The sequence below is a fragment of the Dama dama genome, chromosome 11 (genome assembly GCF_033118175.1).
Source record: "Dama dama isolate Ldn47 chromosome 11, ASM3311817v1, whole genome shotgun sequence".
Taxonomy (NCBI): domain Eukaryota; kingdom Metazoa; phylum Chordata; class Mammalia; order Artiodactyla; family Cervidae; genus Dama; species Dama dama.
Window position 1 is genome coordinate 22,588,726 of NC_083691.1, and position 17,928 is coordinate 22,606,653.

The 17,928-nt window shown below is 40.5% G+C and overlaps 1 pseudogene; it reads left to right on the forward strand.

Moving 5' to 3' along the window:
* Window positions 1-3,241: 3,241 nt before the first annotated feature.
* LOC133064566 (regulator of nonsense transcripts 2-like) lies at window positions 3,242-8,024 on the forward strand (annotated as a pseudogene).
* The last annotated feature ends 9,904 nt before the right edge of the window (window positions 8,025-17,928 follow it).

A 17,928-nucleotide genomic window follows, 5' to 3' on the forward strand; every position in this document is an offset into this window, starting at 1 on the left:
CTGCTTTTTAATATTCTGTCGAAGTTGGTCATAACTTTCCTTCCAAGGAGTAAGCATCTTTTAATTTTGTGGCTGCAGTCACCATCTGCAGTGATTTTGGACCCCCAAAAAATAAAGTCAGCCACTGTTTCCACTGTTTCCCCATCTATTTGCCATGAAGCGATGGGACTGGATGCCATGATCTTAGTTTTCTGAATGTTGAGCTTTAAGCCAACTTTTTCAGTCTCCTCTTTTACTTTCATCAAGAGACGCTTTAGTTCTTCTTTGCTTTCTGCCATAAGGGTGTCATCTGCATATCTGAGGTTATTGATATTTCTTCCTAGCAATCTTGATTCCAGCTTGTGCTTCTTCCAACCCAGCATTTCTCATGATGTACTCTGCACATAAGTTAAATAAGTAGGGTGACAATATACAGCCTTGACATACTCCTTTTCCTATTTGGAATCATTCTGTTGTTCCATGTCCAGTTCTAACTGTTGCTTCCTGACCTGCATACAGGTTTCTCAACAGGCAGGTCAGGTGGTCTGGGATTCCCATCTCTTTCAAAAAGATGTCCTTTTCATTATAGGGGACTGAAATGCAAAAGTAGGAAGTCAAGAAACACCTGGAGTCATAGGCAAATTTGGCCTTGGAGTACAGAATGAAGCAGGGCAAAGGCTAATAGAGTTTTGCCAAGAGAACCCACTGGTCATAGCAAACACCCTCTTCCAACAACACAAGAGGAGACTCTACACATGGACATCACCAGATAGTCAACACTGAAATCAGATTGATTATATTCTTTGCAGCCAAAGATGAAGAAACTCTATACAGTCAGCAAAAACAAGACCAAGAGCTGACTGTGGCTCAGATCATGAACTCCTTATTGCCAAATTCAGACTTAAATTGAAGAAAATGGGGAAAACCACTAGACCATTCAGGTATGACCTAAATCAAAGCCCTTATGATTATTCAGTGAAAGTGAGAAATAGATTTAAGGGACTAGATCTGATAGACAGAGTACCTGATGAACTATGGACAGAGGTTCGTGACATTGTACAGGAGACAGAGATCAAGACCATCCCCAAGAAAAAGAAATGGAAAAAGGCAAAATGGCTGCCTGAGGAGGCCTTACAAATAGCTGTGAAAAGAAGAGAAGCAAAAAGCAAAGGAGAAAAGGAAAGATATAAGCATCTGAATGGAGAGTTCCAAAGAATAGCAAGGAGAGATAAGAAAGCATTCTTCAGTGATCAATGGAAAGAAATAGAGGAAAACAATAGAATGGGAAAGACAAGAGATCTCTTCAAGAAAATCAGAGATACCAAGGGAACATTTCATGCAAAGATGGGCACAATAAAGGACAGAAATGGTATGGATCTAACAAGCAGAAGATATTAAGAAGAGGTGGCAAGAATACACAGAACTGTACAAAAATTATCTTCACGACCCAGATAATCATGATGGTGTGATCACTCACCTAGAGCCAGACATCCTGGAATGTGAAGTCAAGTGGGCCTTAGGAAGCATCACTATGAACAAAGCTAGTGGAGGTGATGGAATTCCCGTTGAGCTTTTTCAAATCCTAAACGATGATGCTGTGAAAGTGCTGCACTCAAAATGCCAGCAAATTTGGAAAACTCAGCAGTGGCCACAGGACTGGAAAAGGTCAGTTTTCATTCCAATCCCAAAGAAAGGTGATGCCAAACTACTGCACAATTGCACTCATCTCACATGCTAGTAAAGTAATGCTCAAAATTCTCCAAGCCAGGCTTCAGCAATACATGAACCATGAACTTCCAGATGTTCAAGCTGGTTTTAGAAAAGGCAGAGGAACCAGAGATCAAATTGCCAACATCTGCTGGATCATTGAGAAAGCAAGAGAGTTCCAGAAAAACATCTATTTCTGCTTTATTGACTATACCAAAGCCTTTGACTGTGTGGATCATGTATACATATAACCTCTCTTCTTTGGATTTTCTTCCCATTTAGTTCACCACAGAGCACTGGATAGAGTTCCCTGTGCTATGTGGCTTGATTCTCATTCGTTATCTATTTAATACATAGTAGTGTATCTATGTCAATCCCATTCTCTCAATTTATCCTACCCCCTCTTTCTCCAAATGATACATGCACCCCCAATGTTCATGGCAGCACTGTTTATAATAACCAGGACACAGAAGCAACCTATATGTCCAATGAATACATAAGCTATGGCACATATATACAGTGGAATATTACTAAGCCATAAAAGGAATAAGACTGTGCCATTTGCAAACTTTAGTTTCTCTATCTTCCCTTAAAACCATTCCTATCCAATTTCCATGTCCATCACTTCCACTGAGATAGATATTACCATTATTTCCCTACTGTTGAACTCAGTTGTCAATCCTTAGCCACATTTGACATGGTAAGATATCATCTTCCTTTTCAAGATATGTCCTCATTGACTTTTAGGACAAAAGCTTCTCTGGTCTCTTTCTACCAGTTGTCCCATTGGCTGTTGAATCCTTCTCACTATCCTGCTCTCTAAATGTTGCAGTGTTTCAGGACTTCTTCCTCTTACTTCTACTTTCAAACTAACTCACATTCCTTAGGGGACCTCATCCAGGATCATGGCATTAAATCCTATTTCCCTATGTGCCGGCAACTCCCAACTTTATATCTGCAACCAGATTTCTCTTTTGAACTGAAGACTCCTGTGTCAAACTACCGTCTCCATGTGCTTATCTAATTGCAATCCTAAAACCATCTTTTAAGTAAAACAGAATCATTCAACTTCCCCTGTGAACCTATTGATGTCCTACTGTTTCCTGCTTAAGGTAAACAATATTTCCATTCACCCACTGCTCAGACTGAATCTTTATATTTTTTTCTCTTTCTACACATCCAGTTTATCAACAAATCTCAGAGACCCTGTCTTTCAAATGCATCCCAGTTCTACTTCTCACTCTTTTATAGCTCTATATAACTGTACTTTTAGTCCAGGAAAATACCATCCTCTACTTGAAAGTGAAAATGTTGGTCATTCAGTAATGTCCAACTCTTTGTGACCCCACAGACTATAGCCTGCCAGGCTCCTCTGTCCATGGAATTCTCCAGGCAAGAATAATGGGTGGGTACTTGGAACCTTGCGATAGACTCCTAACTGTTCTCCTTTTCCTACCCTTGCCCCGACCCTCCCCCCACCCCCATAATTGTATCATCAACCCAGCAGTCATGTTAGTTTATGTTCTTCTTAAATCATAAATCTGATTGACCGAGCGCTGGAGTTGGTGCTGGGAAACCCAGGGCTAATGTTGACAACAGGCTCGAGATTGTCTTGGGTAACATAATGCCAGCTGAGCGTAAAAAGCCAGCAAGTATGGAAGAAAAAGAATCTTTACTAAACAGCAAGGAAAAAGACTGCAGTGAAAGGCGGCCAGTGAGCAGCAGGGAGAAACCAAAAGAGGAGATCAAGCTTACCGTCAAGAAGGAGGTTATTAAGGTCCCTGAAGATAAGAAGAAGAAACTGGAAGAAGATAAAAGAAAAAAAGAAGACAAGGAACGAAAGAAAAAAGAAGAAGAAAAGGTGAAGGCAGAGGAGGAATTAAAGAAAAACGAGGAAGAAGAAAAAAAAGAAACATGAAGAAGAGGAGAGAAAGAAGCAAGAAGAACAGGTGAAAGGTCAGCAGGAAGAAGAGGCTGCCCAGTGGAAAGAGAAAGAGGAATCCCTTCAGCTTCATCAGGAATCTTGGGAACGACATCAGTTAAGGAAAGAACTTCGTAGCAAAAACCAAAATGCTCCAGACAACCGACCAGAGGAAAATTTCTTTAGCCGATCAGATTCGAGTTTGAAGAAAAATACCGCTTTTGTCAAGAAACTAAAAACTATTACAGAACAACAGAGAGACTCCTTGTCCCATGATTTTAATGGCCTAAATTTAAGCAAATACATTGCAGAGGCTGTAGCTTCTATTGTGGACGCAAAGCTAAAAATATCCGACGTGAATTGTGCTGTGCACTTATGCTCGCTCTTTCACCAGCGCTACGCCGACTTTGCCCCATCACTTCTTCAAGTTTGGAAAAAACATTTTGAAGCCAGGAAAGAAGAGAAAACACTTAACATTACCAAGTTAAGAACTGATTTGCGTTTCATTGCAGAATTGACAATAGTTGGGATTTTCACTGACAAGGAAGGTCTTTCCTTAATCTATGAACAGCTGAAAAATATTATTAATGCTGATCGAGAATCCCATACTCATGTTTCTGTGGTGATTAGTTTTTGTCGACATTGTGGAGATGATATTGCTGGACTTGTACCAAGGAAAGTAAAGAGTGCTGCAGAGAAGTTTAACTTGAGTTTTCCTCCTAGTGAGATAATTAGTCCAGAGAAACAGCAACCTTTCCAGAATCTTTTAAAAGAATACTTTATGTCTTTGACCAAACATCTGAAAAGGGACCACAGGGAGCTACAGAATACTAAGAGACAAAACAGGCGTATTCTACATTCTAAAGGGGAGTTAAGTGAAGATAGACATAAACAGTATGAAGAATTTGCTATGTCTTATCAAAAGCTATTGGCAAATTCTCAATCCTTAGCAGACCTTTTGGATGAAAATATGCCAGATCTTCCTCAAGATAAACCAACACCAGAAGAGCATGGGCCTGGAATTGATATATTTACACCTGGTAAACCTGGAGAATATGACTTAGAAGGTGGTATATGGGAAGATGAAGATGCTTGGAATTTTTACAAGAACCTCATTGATTTGAAAGCTTTTGTTCCAGCCAACTTGTTTAAAGATAATGAAAAAAGTTGTCAGAATAAAGAGTCCAGCAAAGATGATTCCAAAGAGACAAAGGAACCTAAGGATAATAAAGAGGTATCAAGTCCTGATGATTTGGAGCTTGAGTTGGAGAACCTGGAAATTAATGATGACACATTGGAGCTAGAGGGTGGAGATGAAGCTGAAGATCTTACAAAGAAACTTCTTGATGAGCAAGAACAAGAGGATGAAGAAGCCAGCACTGGATCTCATCTCAAGCTTATAGTAGATGCTTTCCTCCAGCAATTACCCAACTGTGTCAACCGTGATCTGATAGACAAGGCAGCAATGGACTTTTGCATGAACATGAACACGAAGGCAAATAGGAAGAAGTTGGTACGGGCGCTCTTTATAGTTCCCAGACAAAGGTTGGATTTGCTACCATTTTATGCAAGATTGGTTGCTACATTGCATCCCTGCATGTCTGATGTAGCAGAGGATCTTTGTTCCATGCTGAGGGGGGATTTCAGATTTCATGTACGAAAAAAGGACCAGATCAATATTGAAACAAAGAACAAAACTGTTCGTTTTATTGGAGAACTCACTAAGTTTAAGATGTTCACAAAAAATGATACACTGCATTGTTTAAAGATGCTTCTATCAGACTTTTCCCATCACCATGTTGAAATGGCATGTACCCTACTGGAAACATGTGGAAGATTTCTTTTCAGATCTCTGGAATCTCACCTGAGGACCAGTGTACCTTTGGAACAAATAATGAGAAAGAAGCAAGTGATGCATCTCGATGCTAGATATGTCACAATGGTGGAGAATGCATATTACTACTGCAACCCACCTCCAGCTGAAAAAACAGTGAAAAAGAAACGTCCTCCTCTTCAAGAATATGTCCGGAAGCTTTTGTACAAAGATCTCTCCAAGGTTACCACCGAGAAGGTTTTGAGACAGATGAGAAAGTTGCCTTGGCAGGGTCAAGAAGTGAAAGACTATGTGATTTGTTGTATGATAAACATCTGGAACGTGAAATACAACAGCATTCACTGTGTAGCCAACCTCTTAGCAGGACTAGTGCTCTACCAGGAAGATGTTGGAATCCATGTTGTGGATGGAGTTTTAGAAGATATACGATTAGGAATGGAGGTTAATCAACCTAAATTTAATCAGAGATGTATCAGCAGTGCCAAGTTCTTAGGGGAACTTTATAATTACAGAATGGTGGAATCAGCCATTATTTTTAGAACTCTTTATTCTTTTACTTCATTTGGTGTTAACTCTGATGGCTCTCCAAGTTCACTGGACCCTCCTGAGCACCTTCTCAGGATTAGACTGGTGTGCACTATTTTGGATACCTGTGGCCAGTACTTTGACAGAGGTTCCAGTAAACGAAAACTCGATTGCTTCCTAGTGTATTTTCAGCGTTATGTTTGGTGGAAGAAAAGTTTGGAGGTTTGGACAAAAGACCATCCATTTCCTATTGACATAGACTACATGATCAGTGACACCCTAGAACTGCTAAGACCAAAGATCAAACTCTGTAATTCTCTGGAAGAATCCATCAGGCAGGTACACGACTTGGAACGAGAATTCTTAATAAAACTAGGCCTAGTAAATGACAAAGACTCTAAAGATTCTATGACAGAAGGAGAAAATCTTGAAGAAGATGAAAGTCTACAAGCAATAAATGCTGGAGAGGGTGTGGAGAAAAGGGAACCCTCTTACACTGTTGGTGGGAATGCAAACTAGTACAGCCGCTATGGAAAACAGTGTGGAGATTTCTTAAAAAACTGGAAATAGAACTGCCATATGACCCAGCAATCCCACTTCTGGGCATACACACTGAGGAAACCAGATCTGAAAGAGACACGTGCACCCCAATGTTCATCGCAGCACTGTTTATAATAGCCAGGACATGGAAGCAACCTAGATGCCCATCAGCAGATGAATGGATAAGGAAGCTGTGGTACATATACACCATGGAATATTACTCAGCCATTAAAAAGAATTCATTTGAATCAGTCCTAATGAGATGGATGAAGCTGGAGCCCATTATACAGAGTGAAGTAAGCCAGAAAGATAAAGAACATTACAGCATACTGACACATGTATATGGAATTTAGAAAGGTGATAACGATAACCCTATATGCAGAACAGAAAAAGAGACACAGAAATACAGAACAGACTTTTGAACTTTGTGGGAGAATGTGAGGGTGGGATATTTCAAAAGAACAGCATGTATACTATCTATGGTGAAACAGATCACCAGCCCAGGTGGGATGCACGAGACAAGTGCTCCGGCCTGGTGCACTGGGAAGACCCAGAGGAATCGGGTGGAGAGGGAGGTGGGAGGGGGGATCGGGATTGGGAATACATGTAAATCCATGGCTGATTCATATCAATGTATGACAAAACCCACTGGAAAAATAAATAAATAAATAAATAAAATTTTGGAAAAAAAAAAAAAAAGAAGAAGGAGGAGCTGAAACACAGGAACAATCTGGAAATGAAAGTGAAGTGAATGAGCCAGAGGAAGAGGACGGTTCTGATAATGATGATGATGAAGGAGAGGAGGAAGAGGAAGAGAATACAGATTATCTCACGGATTCAAATAAAGAGAATGAAACTGATGAAGAAAATACTGAGGTAATGATTAAAGGAGGTGGACTGAAACATGTTCCTTGTGTAGAAGATGAGGACTTCATTCAAGCTCTGGATAAAATGACGCTAGAAAACCTTCAGCAACGAAGTGGCGAATCTGTTAAAGTGCACCAGCTTGATGTTGCCATTCCCTTGCACCTCAAAAGCCAGCTAAGGAAAGGACCCCCACTTGGTGGTGGGGAGGGAGAGACAGAGTCTGCAGACACAATGCCGTTTGTCATGTTAACCAGAAAAGGCAATAAGCAACAGTTTAAGATCCTTAATGTACCCATGTCTTCCCAACTTGCTGCAAATCATTGGAACCAGCAACAAGCAGAACAAGAAGAGAGGATGAGAATGAAAAAGCTCACACTAGATATCAATGAACGGCAAGAACAAGAAGATTATCAAGAGATGCTGCAGTCTCTTGCCCAGCGCCCAGCTCCAGCAAACACCAATCGGGAGCGGCGGCCTCGTTACCAACACCCAAAGGGAGCACCTAATGCGGATCTAATCTTTAAGACTGGTGGGAGGAGATGTTGATCCAGCAGCACGTGTCATTTCATTAGGTCCTGTATCTGATGTTGTGGATAGTGGAGTCCTCCAGCAATTGAATGAGAGCAGTGGACACATCTCAGCATGTCGGTCTAGAGAGTTCCGAATCTAAACCTGGGACAGGCTGGGGCCATGAGGCAGAAACAGCAGCCTCTGCCAACACCGGAACAAGCTGACGCTTCCAGACAAGGTGGAAAAGGCCTTTTGTAATAGAAATCACGTGAGGGTTCATCTTCTCTTGAGAATGGCAGTCAAGAAATGAGGTGGTTGACTTGACTCCTGAGCAGTTACACCAGGAAGAGCGTCAGTGAGATGACTGAGCCGGAGAAGAGACGGTTGTAATGGTAATGGTATGGGGGAAATGAACTTGAGTTTAAACTTGATTTGAGTTTCAGTGTCTCTGAATTGAACATCCCATGTTGAAAGAAGATACATTTGGGGGCTCCAGAACTACAGTAGAAAAGTATAGAGCAAGAAGTAAAATCTTCTAGTGAAAACTTACATGCAGGACAGCAAAATGATGAAAGATATCCAGGTACCAGATAATCCACCAGGAAGGCTTTTGTTTAGGAATCTCTTTCATGAGGAACAAGGGATGGGGGAGAAAAATCAGTTTTATCCACCAGAGTCAGTAATACAACATTGCCTATTAGGGTAAAGGGAAAATGTGAAGATGATTAGTACACACAGCATGAACCCAGATGGCTTAGGGGGGTCTGACACCAGCCTCAGAACAGGGATAGTCGAGCCCATTGTAAGTATCATTGAAAGCAAACAGCGTGCCAGGCAGACACCACAGAAGATGGACGAAGGACAGCAAGAAGGGGATCCGGAGATTTTGTTGACCTTCATGGGTTTACAGCCTCTGTCTCTAAACAAAGTATGGAAACAGTAGAGCTTTTATTTTGCTTTTGTTTTGTTTTGTTTTCCCCCCACTACATAGAAATGAGAGTTCTGAGTCTGTTTCTGGCCAATTTGTTAATTTATTAGGATAGTTGTCTTTCGTTTACTTTCCAGTAGGCATAGTGAATTTAGTTGAAGAGCAAGCACATCTGTAAGCTACAACTTGATTACATCTTTTTTTTCTAGCTGTTTTGCATTTTTTCTTTTACCATGTTTTAGTTTCTGCATGTAGAATTAAATAAGAAACAAAACTGTAAAGTTGTAACATTTCACATGGAAATGCTGCCCGATCTTCACCAGCTTCAGAAATCTGACCTTTGCCGATGCTGCAATAAAGTGTTGTAATTTAGAAAAAAAAAAATAAATAAATAAATAAATCTGATTGAATTTCTCTTCTGCTCAGGACCCTGCATGTTTTCTCATCACACTTGGCATAAAATTCAAAATCCTTCCTTTCATGTCCTGGCCCTCCCTCTCCCAGCTTCAGATTTTGTCTTCAAAGAGCTTGCAGGCTGCTTTTTTTTTTTTTTTTCATTAGTTGGAGGCTAATTACTTCACAACATTGCAGTGGGTTTTGTCATACATTGATATGAATCAGCCATATATTTACACGTATTCCCCATCCCGATCCCCCCTCCCACCTCCCTCTCCACCCGATTCCTCTGGGTCTTCCCAGTGCACCAGGCTGGAGCACTTGTCTAATGCATCCCACCTGGGCTGGTGATCTGTTTCACCATAGATAGTATACATGCTGTTCTTTTGAAATATCCCACCCTCACATTCTCCCACAGAGTTCAAAAGTCTGTTCTGTATTTCTGTGTCTCTTTTTCTGTTTTGCATATAGGGTTATCGTTACCATCTTTCTAAATTCCATATATATGTGTTAGTATGCTGTAATGTTCTTTATCTTTCTGACTTACTTCACTCTGTATAAGGGGCTCCAGTTTCATCCATCTCATTAGGACTGATTCAAATGAATTCTTTTTAACGGCTGAGTAATATTCCATGGTGTATATGTACCACAGCTTCCTTATCCATTCATCTGCTGATGGGCATCTAGGTTGCTTCCATGTCCTGGCTATTATAAACAGTGCTGTGATGAACATTGGGGTGCACGTGTCTCTTTCAGATCTGGTTTCCTCAGTGTGTATGCCCAGAAGTGGGATTGCTGGGTCATATGGCAGTTCTATTTCCAGTTTTTTAAGAAATCTCCACACTGTTTTCCATAGCGGCTGTACTAGTTTGCATTCCCACCAACAGTGTAAGAGGGTTCCCTTTTCTCCACACCCTCTCCAGCATTTATTGCTTGTAGACTTTTGGATAGCAGCCATTCTGACTGGCATGTAATGGTACCTCATTGTGGTTTTGATTTGCATTTCTCTAATAATGAGTGATGTTGAGCATCTTTTCATGTGTTTGTTAGCCATCTGTATGTCTTCTTTGGAGAAATGTCTGTTTAGTTCTTTGGCCCATTTTTTGATTGGGTCATTTATTTTTCTGGAATTGAGCTGCAGGAGTTGCTTGTATATTTTTGAGATTAATCCTTTGTCTGTTTCTTCATTTGCTATTATTTTCTCCCAATCTGAGGGCTGTCTTTTCACCTTACTTATAGTTTCCTTTGTAGTGCAAAAGCTTTTAAGTTTCATTAGGTCCCATTTGTTTAGTTTTGCTTTTATTTCCAATATTCTGGGAGGTGGGTCATAGAGGATCTTGCTGTGACAAACCATTAGCAAGACTCATTAAGAAACAAAGAGAGAAGAACCAAATTAACAAAATTAGAAATGAAAATGGAGAGATCATAACAGACAACACTGAAATACAAAGGATCATAAGAGACTACTACCAGCAGCTCTATGCCAATAAAATGGACAACTTGGATGAAATGGACAAATTCTTAGAAAAGTATAACTTTCCAAAACTGAACCAGGAAGAAATAGAAGATCTTAACAGACCCATCACAAGCAAGGAAATTGAAACTGTCATCAAAACTCTTCCAGCAAACAAAAGCCCAGGACCAGATGGCTTCACAGCTGAATTCTACCAAAAATTTAGAGAAGAGCTAACACCTATCTTACTCAAACTCTTCCAGAAAATTGCAGAAGAAGGTAAGCTTCCAAACTCATTCTATGAGGCCACCATCACCCTATTTCCAAAACCAGACAAAGATGCCACAAAAAATGAAAACTACAGGCCAATATCACTGATGAACATAGATGCAAAAATCCTTAACAAAATTCTAGCAAACAGAATCCAACAACATATTAAAAAAATCATACACCATGACCAAGTGGGCTTTATCCCAGGAATGCAAGGATTCTTTAATATCCACAAATCAATCAATGTAATACACCACATTAACAAATTGAAAGATAAAAACCATATGATTATCTCAATAGATGCAGAGAAAGCCTTTGACAAAATTCAACACTCATTTATGATTAAAACTCTCCAAAAAGCAGGAATAGAAGGAACATACCTCAACATAATAAAAGCTATATATGACAAACCCACAGCAAGCATCACCCTCAATGGTGAAAAATTGAAAGCATTCCCCCTGAAATCAGGAAGAAGACAAGGGTGCCCACTCTCACCACTACTATTCAACATAGTGTTGGAAGTTTTGGCCACAGCAATCAGAGCAGAAAAAGAAGTAAAAGGAATCCAGATAGGAAAAGAAGAAGTGAAACTCTCACTGTTTGCAGATGACATGATCCTCTACATAGAAAACCCTAAAGACTCTACCAGAAAATTACTAGAGCTAATCAATGAATATAGTAAAGTTGCAGGATATAAAATTAACACACAGAAATCCCTTGCATTCCTATATACTAACAATGAAAAAACAGAAAGAGAAATTAAAGAAACAATACCATTCACCATTGCAACAAAAAGAATAAAATACTTAGGAGTATATCTACCTAAAGAAACAAAAGACCTATACATAGAAAACTATAAAACACTGATGAAAGAAATCAAAGAGGACACAAACAGATGGAGAAACATACCGTGTTCACGGATTGGAAGAATCAATATTGTCAAAATGGCTATTCTACCCAAAGCAATCTATAGACTCCATGCAATCCCTATCAAGCTACCAACGGTATTTTTCACAGAACTAGAACAAATAATTTCACAATTTGTATGGAAATACAAAAAACCTCGAATAGCCAAAGTAATCTTGAGAAAGAAGAATGGAACTGGAGGAATCAACCTGCCTGACTTCAGACTCTACTACAAAGCCACAGTCATCAAGACAGTATGGTACTGGCACAAAGACAGAAATATAGATCAATGGAACAGAATAGAAAGCCCAGAGATAAATCCACAAACCTATGGACACCTTATCTTTGACAAAGGAGGCAAGGATATACAATGGAAAAAAGACAACCTCTTTAACAAGTGGTGCTGGGAAAACTGGTCAACCACTTGTAAAAGAGTGGAACTAGAACACTTTCTAACACCATACACAAAAATAAACTCAAAATGGATTAAAGATCTAAACGTAAGACCAGAAACTATAAAACTCCTAGAGGAGAACATAGGCAAAACACTCTCCGACATAAATCACAGGCTGCTTCTTAATTTGATCCAATAGCACTTGGGAAGCCTCCCTGACCTATGGGCAATGATAGTCATTTCTTTCTCTGTGGTTCTATATGTAGCAGACACAACCTTTCCTCTCCCAGATAAGCGTGCAAATTAAAATCACATCTCCAGTATGTCTCCCATGAGCCACTCAAATCTTGCACTTCAGAAAAATCCATTGTCCTACATTTGAGCTTTTTCCAGCCTCACCTACTCTCCTTACCCTGTTCCTACCCATGAAGGTGTGAGAAAGTGTTAATCACTCAGTCGGGTTCAACTTTTAGCTACCCCATGGACTGTAGCCCGCCAGGCTCCTCTGTCCATGGGATTCTCCAGGCAAGAATACTGGAGTGGGTTGCCAGTCCCTTCTCCAGGGGATCTTCCTGACCCAGGGATTGAACCCAGATCTCCTGCATTGCAGGCAGATTCTTTATGGTCTGAACCACCAGGGTTTCTTACCCATGAACTGACCGAGAATTCTAGGGCTCGCTCAGCCTAAAGAGAGAAGAAGATGGAGGATCTTCTATTCCATCATTAGACCCTGGACTTCTTGAGAAGTCTTTGCCCACCTCCCCCCCCCCCCCCCCCCCCACCCGCCAAACTAGCTCTCCTCACCAGGAAGGGAGAAGATGGTTTTTATTAATCTTCTTAAAAGACAAACAAAAATCACAAGTTTTCTTACCCATATACCAAGGCACATTTTGATTTATTTATCTTAATGAAAAGTATAACTTAGTGGGACCAAAAAATAATCTATTTCTCCAGAATATATTTTATTGTTGCACATAGCACAGACACTCAGGATGTTTGTTTACAAGGCTGCCTTTCCTGTTAAAGTGCACCGTCCTTGAGAAGAGAAGTGTTTCTTATCACAAAACCCTACTTATTATCAGATGCAGAATGCACACAGTAAGCGTTAACATCAGCAGGATTGAGGATCCATTTTAAACAGACAGACTGATAAGTAGGTATATCAAAAACAAGCCTCAATAGGCACTGATGGGCAGAGCTCTATTTTGTTTTAGGAAATATAACTGGTTGATTAACCACAGAGTTCTGTGTTTATTTTACTTGTCTCCTGCTTTTCTTTTAAAATGTGTTTAAAAGAATTAATCTTTCTCTGATTACTAGAAGGAAATGGAGCATATTCCATGCCTTTTCTGGCTTACTCATGGGTAAGAGAATCTCATTTTAAATCACAAACTAAGGGCAAGAGGAGAAGGGGGCGGCAGAGATTGAGATGGTTAGATAACATTACTGACTCAATGTACATGAGTTTGAGCAAACTCTGGGAGATAGTGAAGGACAGGGAAGCCTAGCATGCTACAGTCCTTGGGGTTGCAAAGAGTCGGACATGACTTAGTGACCGAACAACAACAACAGAGTGAATCCAGTTTGAGATGTGAATCAGAGGGTGGATTTTCTTTCCTCCTTCCCCTGGCTAAAACCTATGGCTGCCTTCTTTTAAAAAAGAAGGTATGATGAGGTCAGCTCTTTTTCCACTCATCTTTTTCCCTACTAGCTAACTGCACTCTCCAACTTGCCTGAGTGGAAGCTGGTAGAGAGAAGAAATAGGTGATAGGAAAGTTTACTCGACAGATGACTTCCTCCTTTCTGTTCTGGCTAATAGTCAAGATCAATGTTCCTTTTTAATGGGTAATCCCATGATGGAGAACTCTGTTCAAACCATTCTTTGACCTGAACAGAGCAAGTTCATCCTCAGCTCCCCGGACTCTGGCACTCGCCTCTTACTAGAAAAACTCGGTCCTCGGGGGTGGTTTATCTGACAGGAACCAAAAGGACACAATGGCTTTCTTGCTCATGTCACCATATCTGATTCATAGGAGACATTCACACATTGATTGCTCTGAAACTCCGGAGTACAAGACAGCCTCCATTATCCTGCTGCCAAAGCCGCTTGAGCTTTCTCCGTCCTTTGATCTCTCAAGGGCAGGGAATTCTTTCAAACTCTCCAAATGATCCACTGGTTGCACCCCCACATCCCTACATAACACACACACACACACACACTCACACTGACACTGACACTCACACAGGGCTGAATGCAAAGGAGATTTTTGTCTTTCCCTTCCCTTTGAGTATGGAAAAGGTAGAGACCCACAGCATAGCAACTCCTCTTACTCAAGAAAATGTTACGTATCTTGACTCTTTCATCTCTATAACCCCTCTCTTTCGGTTTCAGGAAATGCCAAGTAATTTATGATTGTCGATTGGGCATCACAAATTTTAGCTTGTTGGGTGCTAGATTTTGTGTCAGTTACATGACTTAGGAAAAGACTGATCCTTTCAAGACTTGTCTGTAAGTTTGTCAGTACATATCCAGAAAGTGAGAGTCACTCAGTCGTGTCTGGCTCTTTGTGGCCCCATGAACTATACAGTCCATGGAATTCTCCAGGCCAGAATACTGGAGTGGGTAGCCTTTCCCTTCTCCAGGGGATCTTCCCAACCCAGGGATCAAACCCAGGTCTCCCATATTGCAGGCATATTCTTTACCAGCTGAGCCACAAGGGAAGTTAAAGAATACTGGAGTGGGTAGCCTATTCCTTCTCCAGGGGATCTTCCCAACCCAGGAATCAAACCAGGGTCTCCTGCATTATAGGCAGATTCTTTACCAACTGAGCTATCAGGGAAGCCATGTATCCAGAGCAGTTTCTAATGTAAAACTAAGTAACCAAGGCTATACTAAGCACTAAGGCTATGTCCTTCCGAGGACTTTACCCACTTCTCTGTGTTATGACGCCTCCTCCCTTAAGTTGATGGGGATGTGAATTATTTCCTTCCCTTTGTGAACTCTGGGAATCAGTCAGCCTGTTGGAGTTTTCCACCATGAATGCATACATCAATATTCAGCCAGAGATTCCTGAGGATGTTTCTGCAGATTGTTTCTATTCACTTCTCTCTCCTTAGGCTTTTGATTTCTGTTTTCCCAATCAGAGAAATCTGAGACTTCATTTAAGCTGCCCTTCCTTAGGCTGGGATCTGGAAAATGCCTCCAGGGGGGTGATAACAGAGCCCACTAGACCTGTTTCCCTTCTCTCAGAGATCACAGTCTTGCACTGTGTGTTGCCCAATGTCTTAGAGCAAACGTTTGATATATTTTTACCAATTTCTGTTGTTTGCAGGGGGAGAGCAATTCCTAGCCTTTACTCCCTCATGGGCGGGAGTGAGAGCCACTCTGACTTCTTTTTAAAGGTTGTTTTACCTAACTGCATGTAACTCATGAATCCAAGAGTCCAAGAACCAGTTCTCAACCATTTCATTTATAAACTCTGCATATGGTGATGGGGCTTTGGCATTTTGGATACTATCTTATCCTGCTAGCTCTAGGGAAATTTTAATCTCCTCTTATAAAAGCTCTCCTCTTATAAAAGTCAGCAGTATGGAAAAATTAAATTTATTCACTTAATAGATCTGGAGTTAAATTTGCTTTTACTATAAACTTGCTTTACAGTCTTAGGCACTTCACTGCTCTGTGTCTCAGATTCCCTATAAGAAAATGTGGATAATAATTCTTGGCCCACTCATTGCTTCAGAATTAGATATAGATTGAAATGAAGGAATAATGACATAGCACTTTGGAAAAGGTGATGCTATAAACTGAGGAAAGGAAGAAGGGAATGTAACCATTTCTATGCCCCTCCCTTCAAATATCAGTAACCATACAGTAATGAACATCCATTGTTTAATGTAGACTATATAAATACCTCCTTAGGCAGTAGCAGTATTACCACCACTTTTGCTTTATTATTCTTAATGCAACAGTTGAGAATGTGAAAGTTCAAACAATTTGCTCTATTTTACAGAGCTACTAAGGAGTAGAGCTGAAATCTGAACACTGTATTATGTTCCTTGATTTTTAAACCAAGGTGTTTTAAAAACATCTTCCTTAAACACAAAATGCTTCCTTTCCTTTGCCTTCAAATAATGTCTTTTTAGTCTTTTATGGGCCAACTGGCTTTCCTATCATTGGATGTGTACCTGTGTATCTGTAAGAATGCTTAGAAATACATGGCCATTTACTCTGCCTTTCACCTTTAACAGTTATTGTTGAAGGAATGATGCTTTGGGGCTTCCCTGGTGGCTCAGATGGTAAAGAATCCACCCGCACTGTGGGAGACCTGGGTTTGATCCTAGGGTTGGGAAGTTCCGCTGGAGAAGGGAATGGCTACCCACTCCAGTATTCTGGCCTGAAGAATTCCATGGACTGTAGAGTCCATGGGGTCGCCGGACATGACTGAGTGACTTTCACTTCACTTGTTAGAATTTTGTCTTCATCCCCCAGAAATAAGAGTTTACAAATTATAGCTGTGGCAACCCACCATTCTTATTAGTTTCCCTAGCAGGGAACCTTGAAACATTTTTGCTTAAGTTACAAGACCTCTGCAAACCCCTTCCTTGCATGAAAACTATCCACCCTGTGTCTGGCCCCCCACCAGCTAGTCAAACTCATGTCCCAGGTTTGCAAATCTTTTCTGTGCTACAGTAGTGAGGTTAGTGAGAAGAGTTGAAAACTAGGCAAAATAAGGACTGGAAAAATTCAGGACACTTAAAACAAGACCCAGGAGTGACTATTAATTCCATCATCAAATATGTGAAGAGTTGTCACAGGGAAGAGGAATCAGTTGTCTTATAGGAATTCAACTAGTAGAAAAAAGACCTCTGGTAGAATTGAAGGAAGATACATTTAGACTCAACAAGAGGACAGACATTCTAAGGAGTAGATCAAGAATAAAATAAGCTACTTGGATAAGTCATAGGTTCTTTTTTCCTGGAGAAAAAATCGTGGGGGAGGGGCTTGATTATCACTTTGTGGAAGATTTGAATACAAGGAGGGGTCCTTCTCTTGGGACCTACAGAAATCTCTGGTAGTTCAGAATGGGGCCCAAGAAGCTGACAAATCCCTTAAGAATTGTGTTATGAACTGAAATGTCAATTTTTTTAGGGGAGAGGGCTTATAGCTTAGAGAAATATCAACCTCAGATATGCAGATGATACCACTCCAGAAAGCAAAGAACTAAACAGCCTCTTGATGAGGGTGAAAGAGGAGAGATAAAAAGCTGGCTTGAAACTCAACATTCAAAAAACTAAAATCATGACATCTGGTCCCATCATTTCATGGCAAATAGAAGGGGAAAAAAGTGGAAGCAGTGATAGATTTTCTTAGGCTCCAAAATCACTCTGGATGGTGACTGCAGCCATGAAATTCAAAGACATTTGCTCCTTGGAAGAGAAGCTATAACAAATCTAGACAATGTGTTAAAAAGCAGAGACATCACCTTGCTGATATACGTCTGTATAGTCAAAGATATGATTTTTCCAGTAGTCATGTATGGATGTGAGAGTTGGACCATAAAGAAGGTTGAGTGTCAAAGAATTGATGCTTTCAAATTGTGGTGCTGGAGGAAGACTCTTGAGAGTCCCTTGGGCAGCAAGGAAATCAAACCAGTCAACCCTAAAAGAAAGCAACCCTGAATAGTCCCTGGAAGGA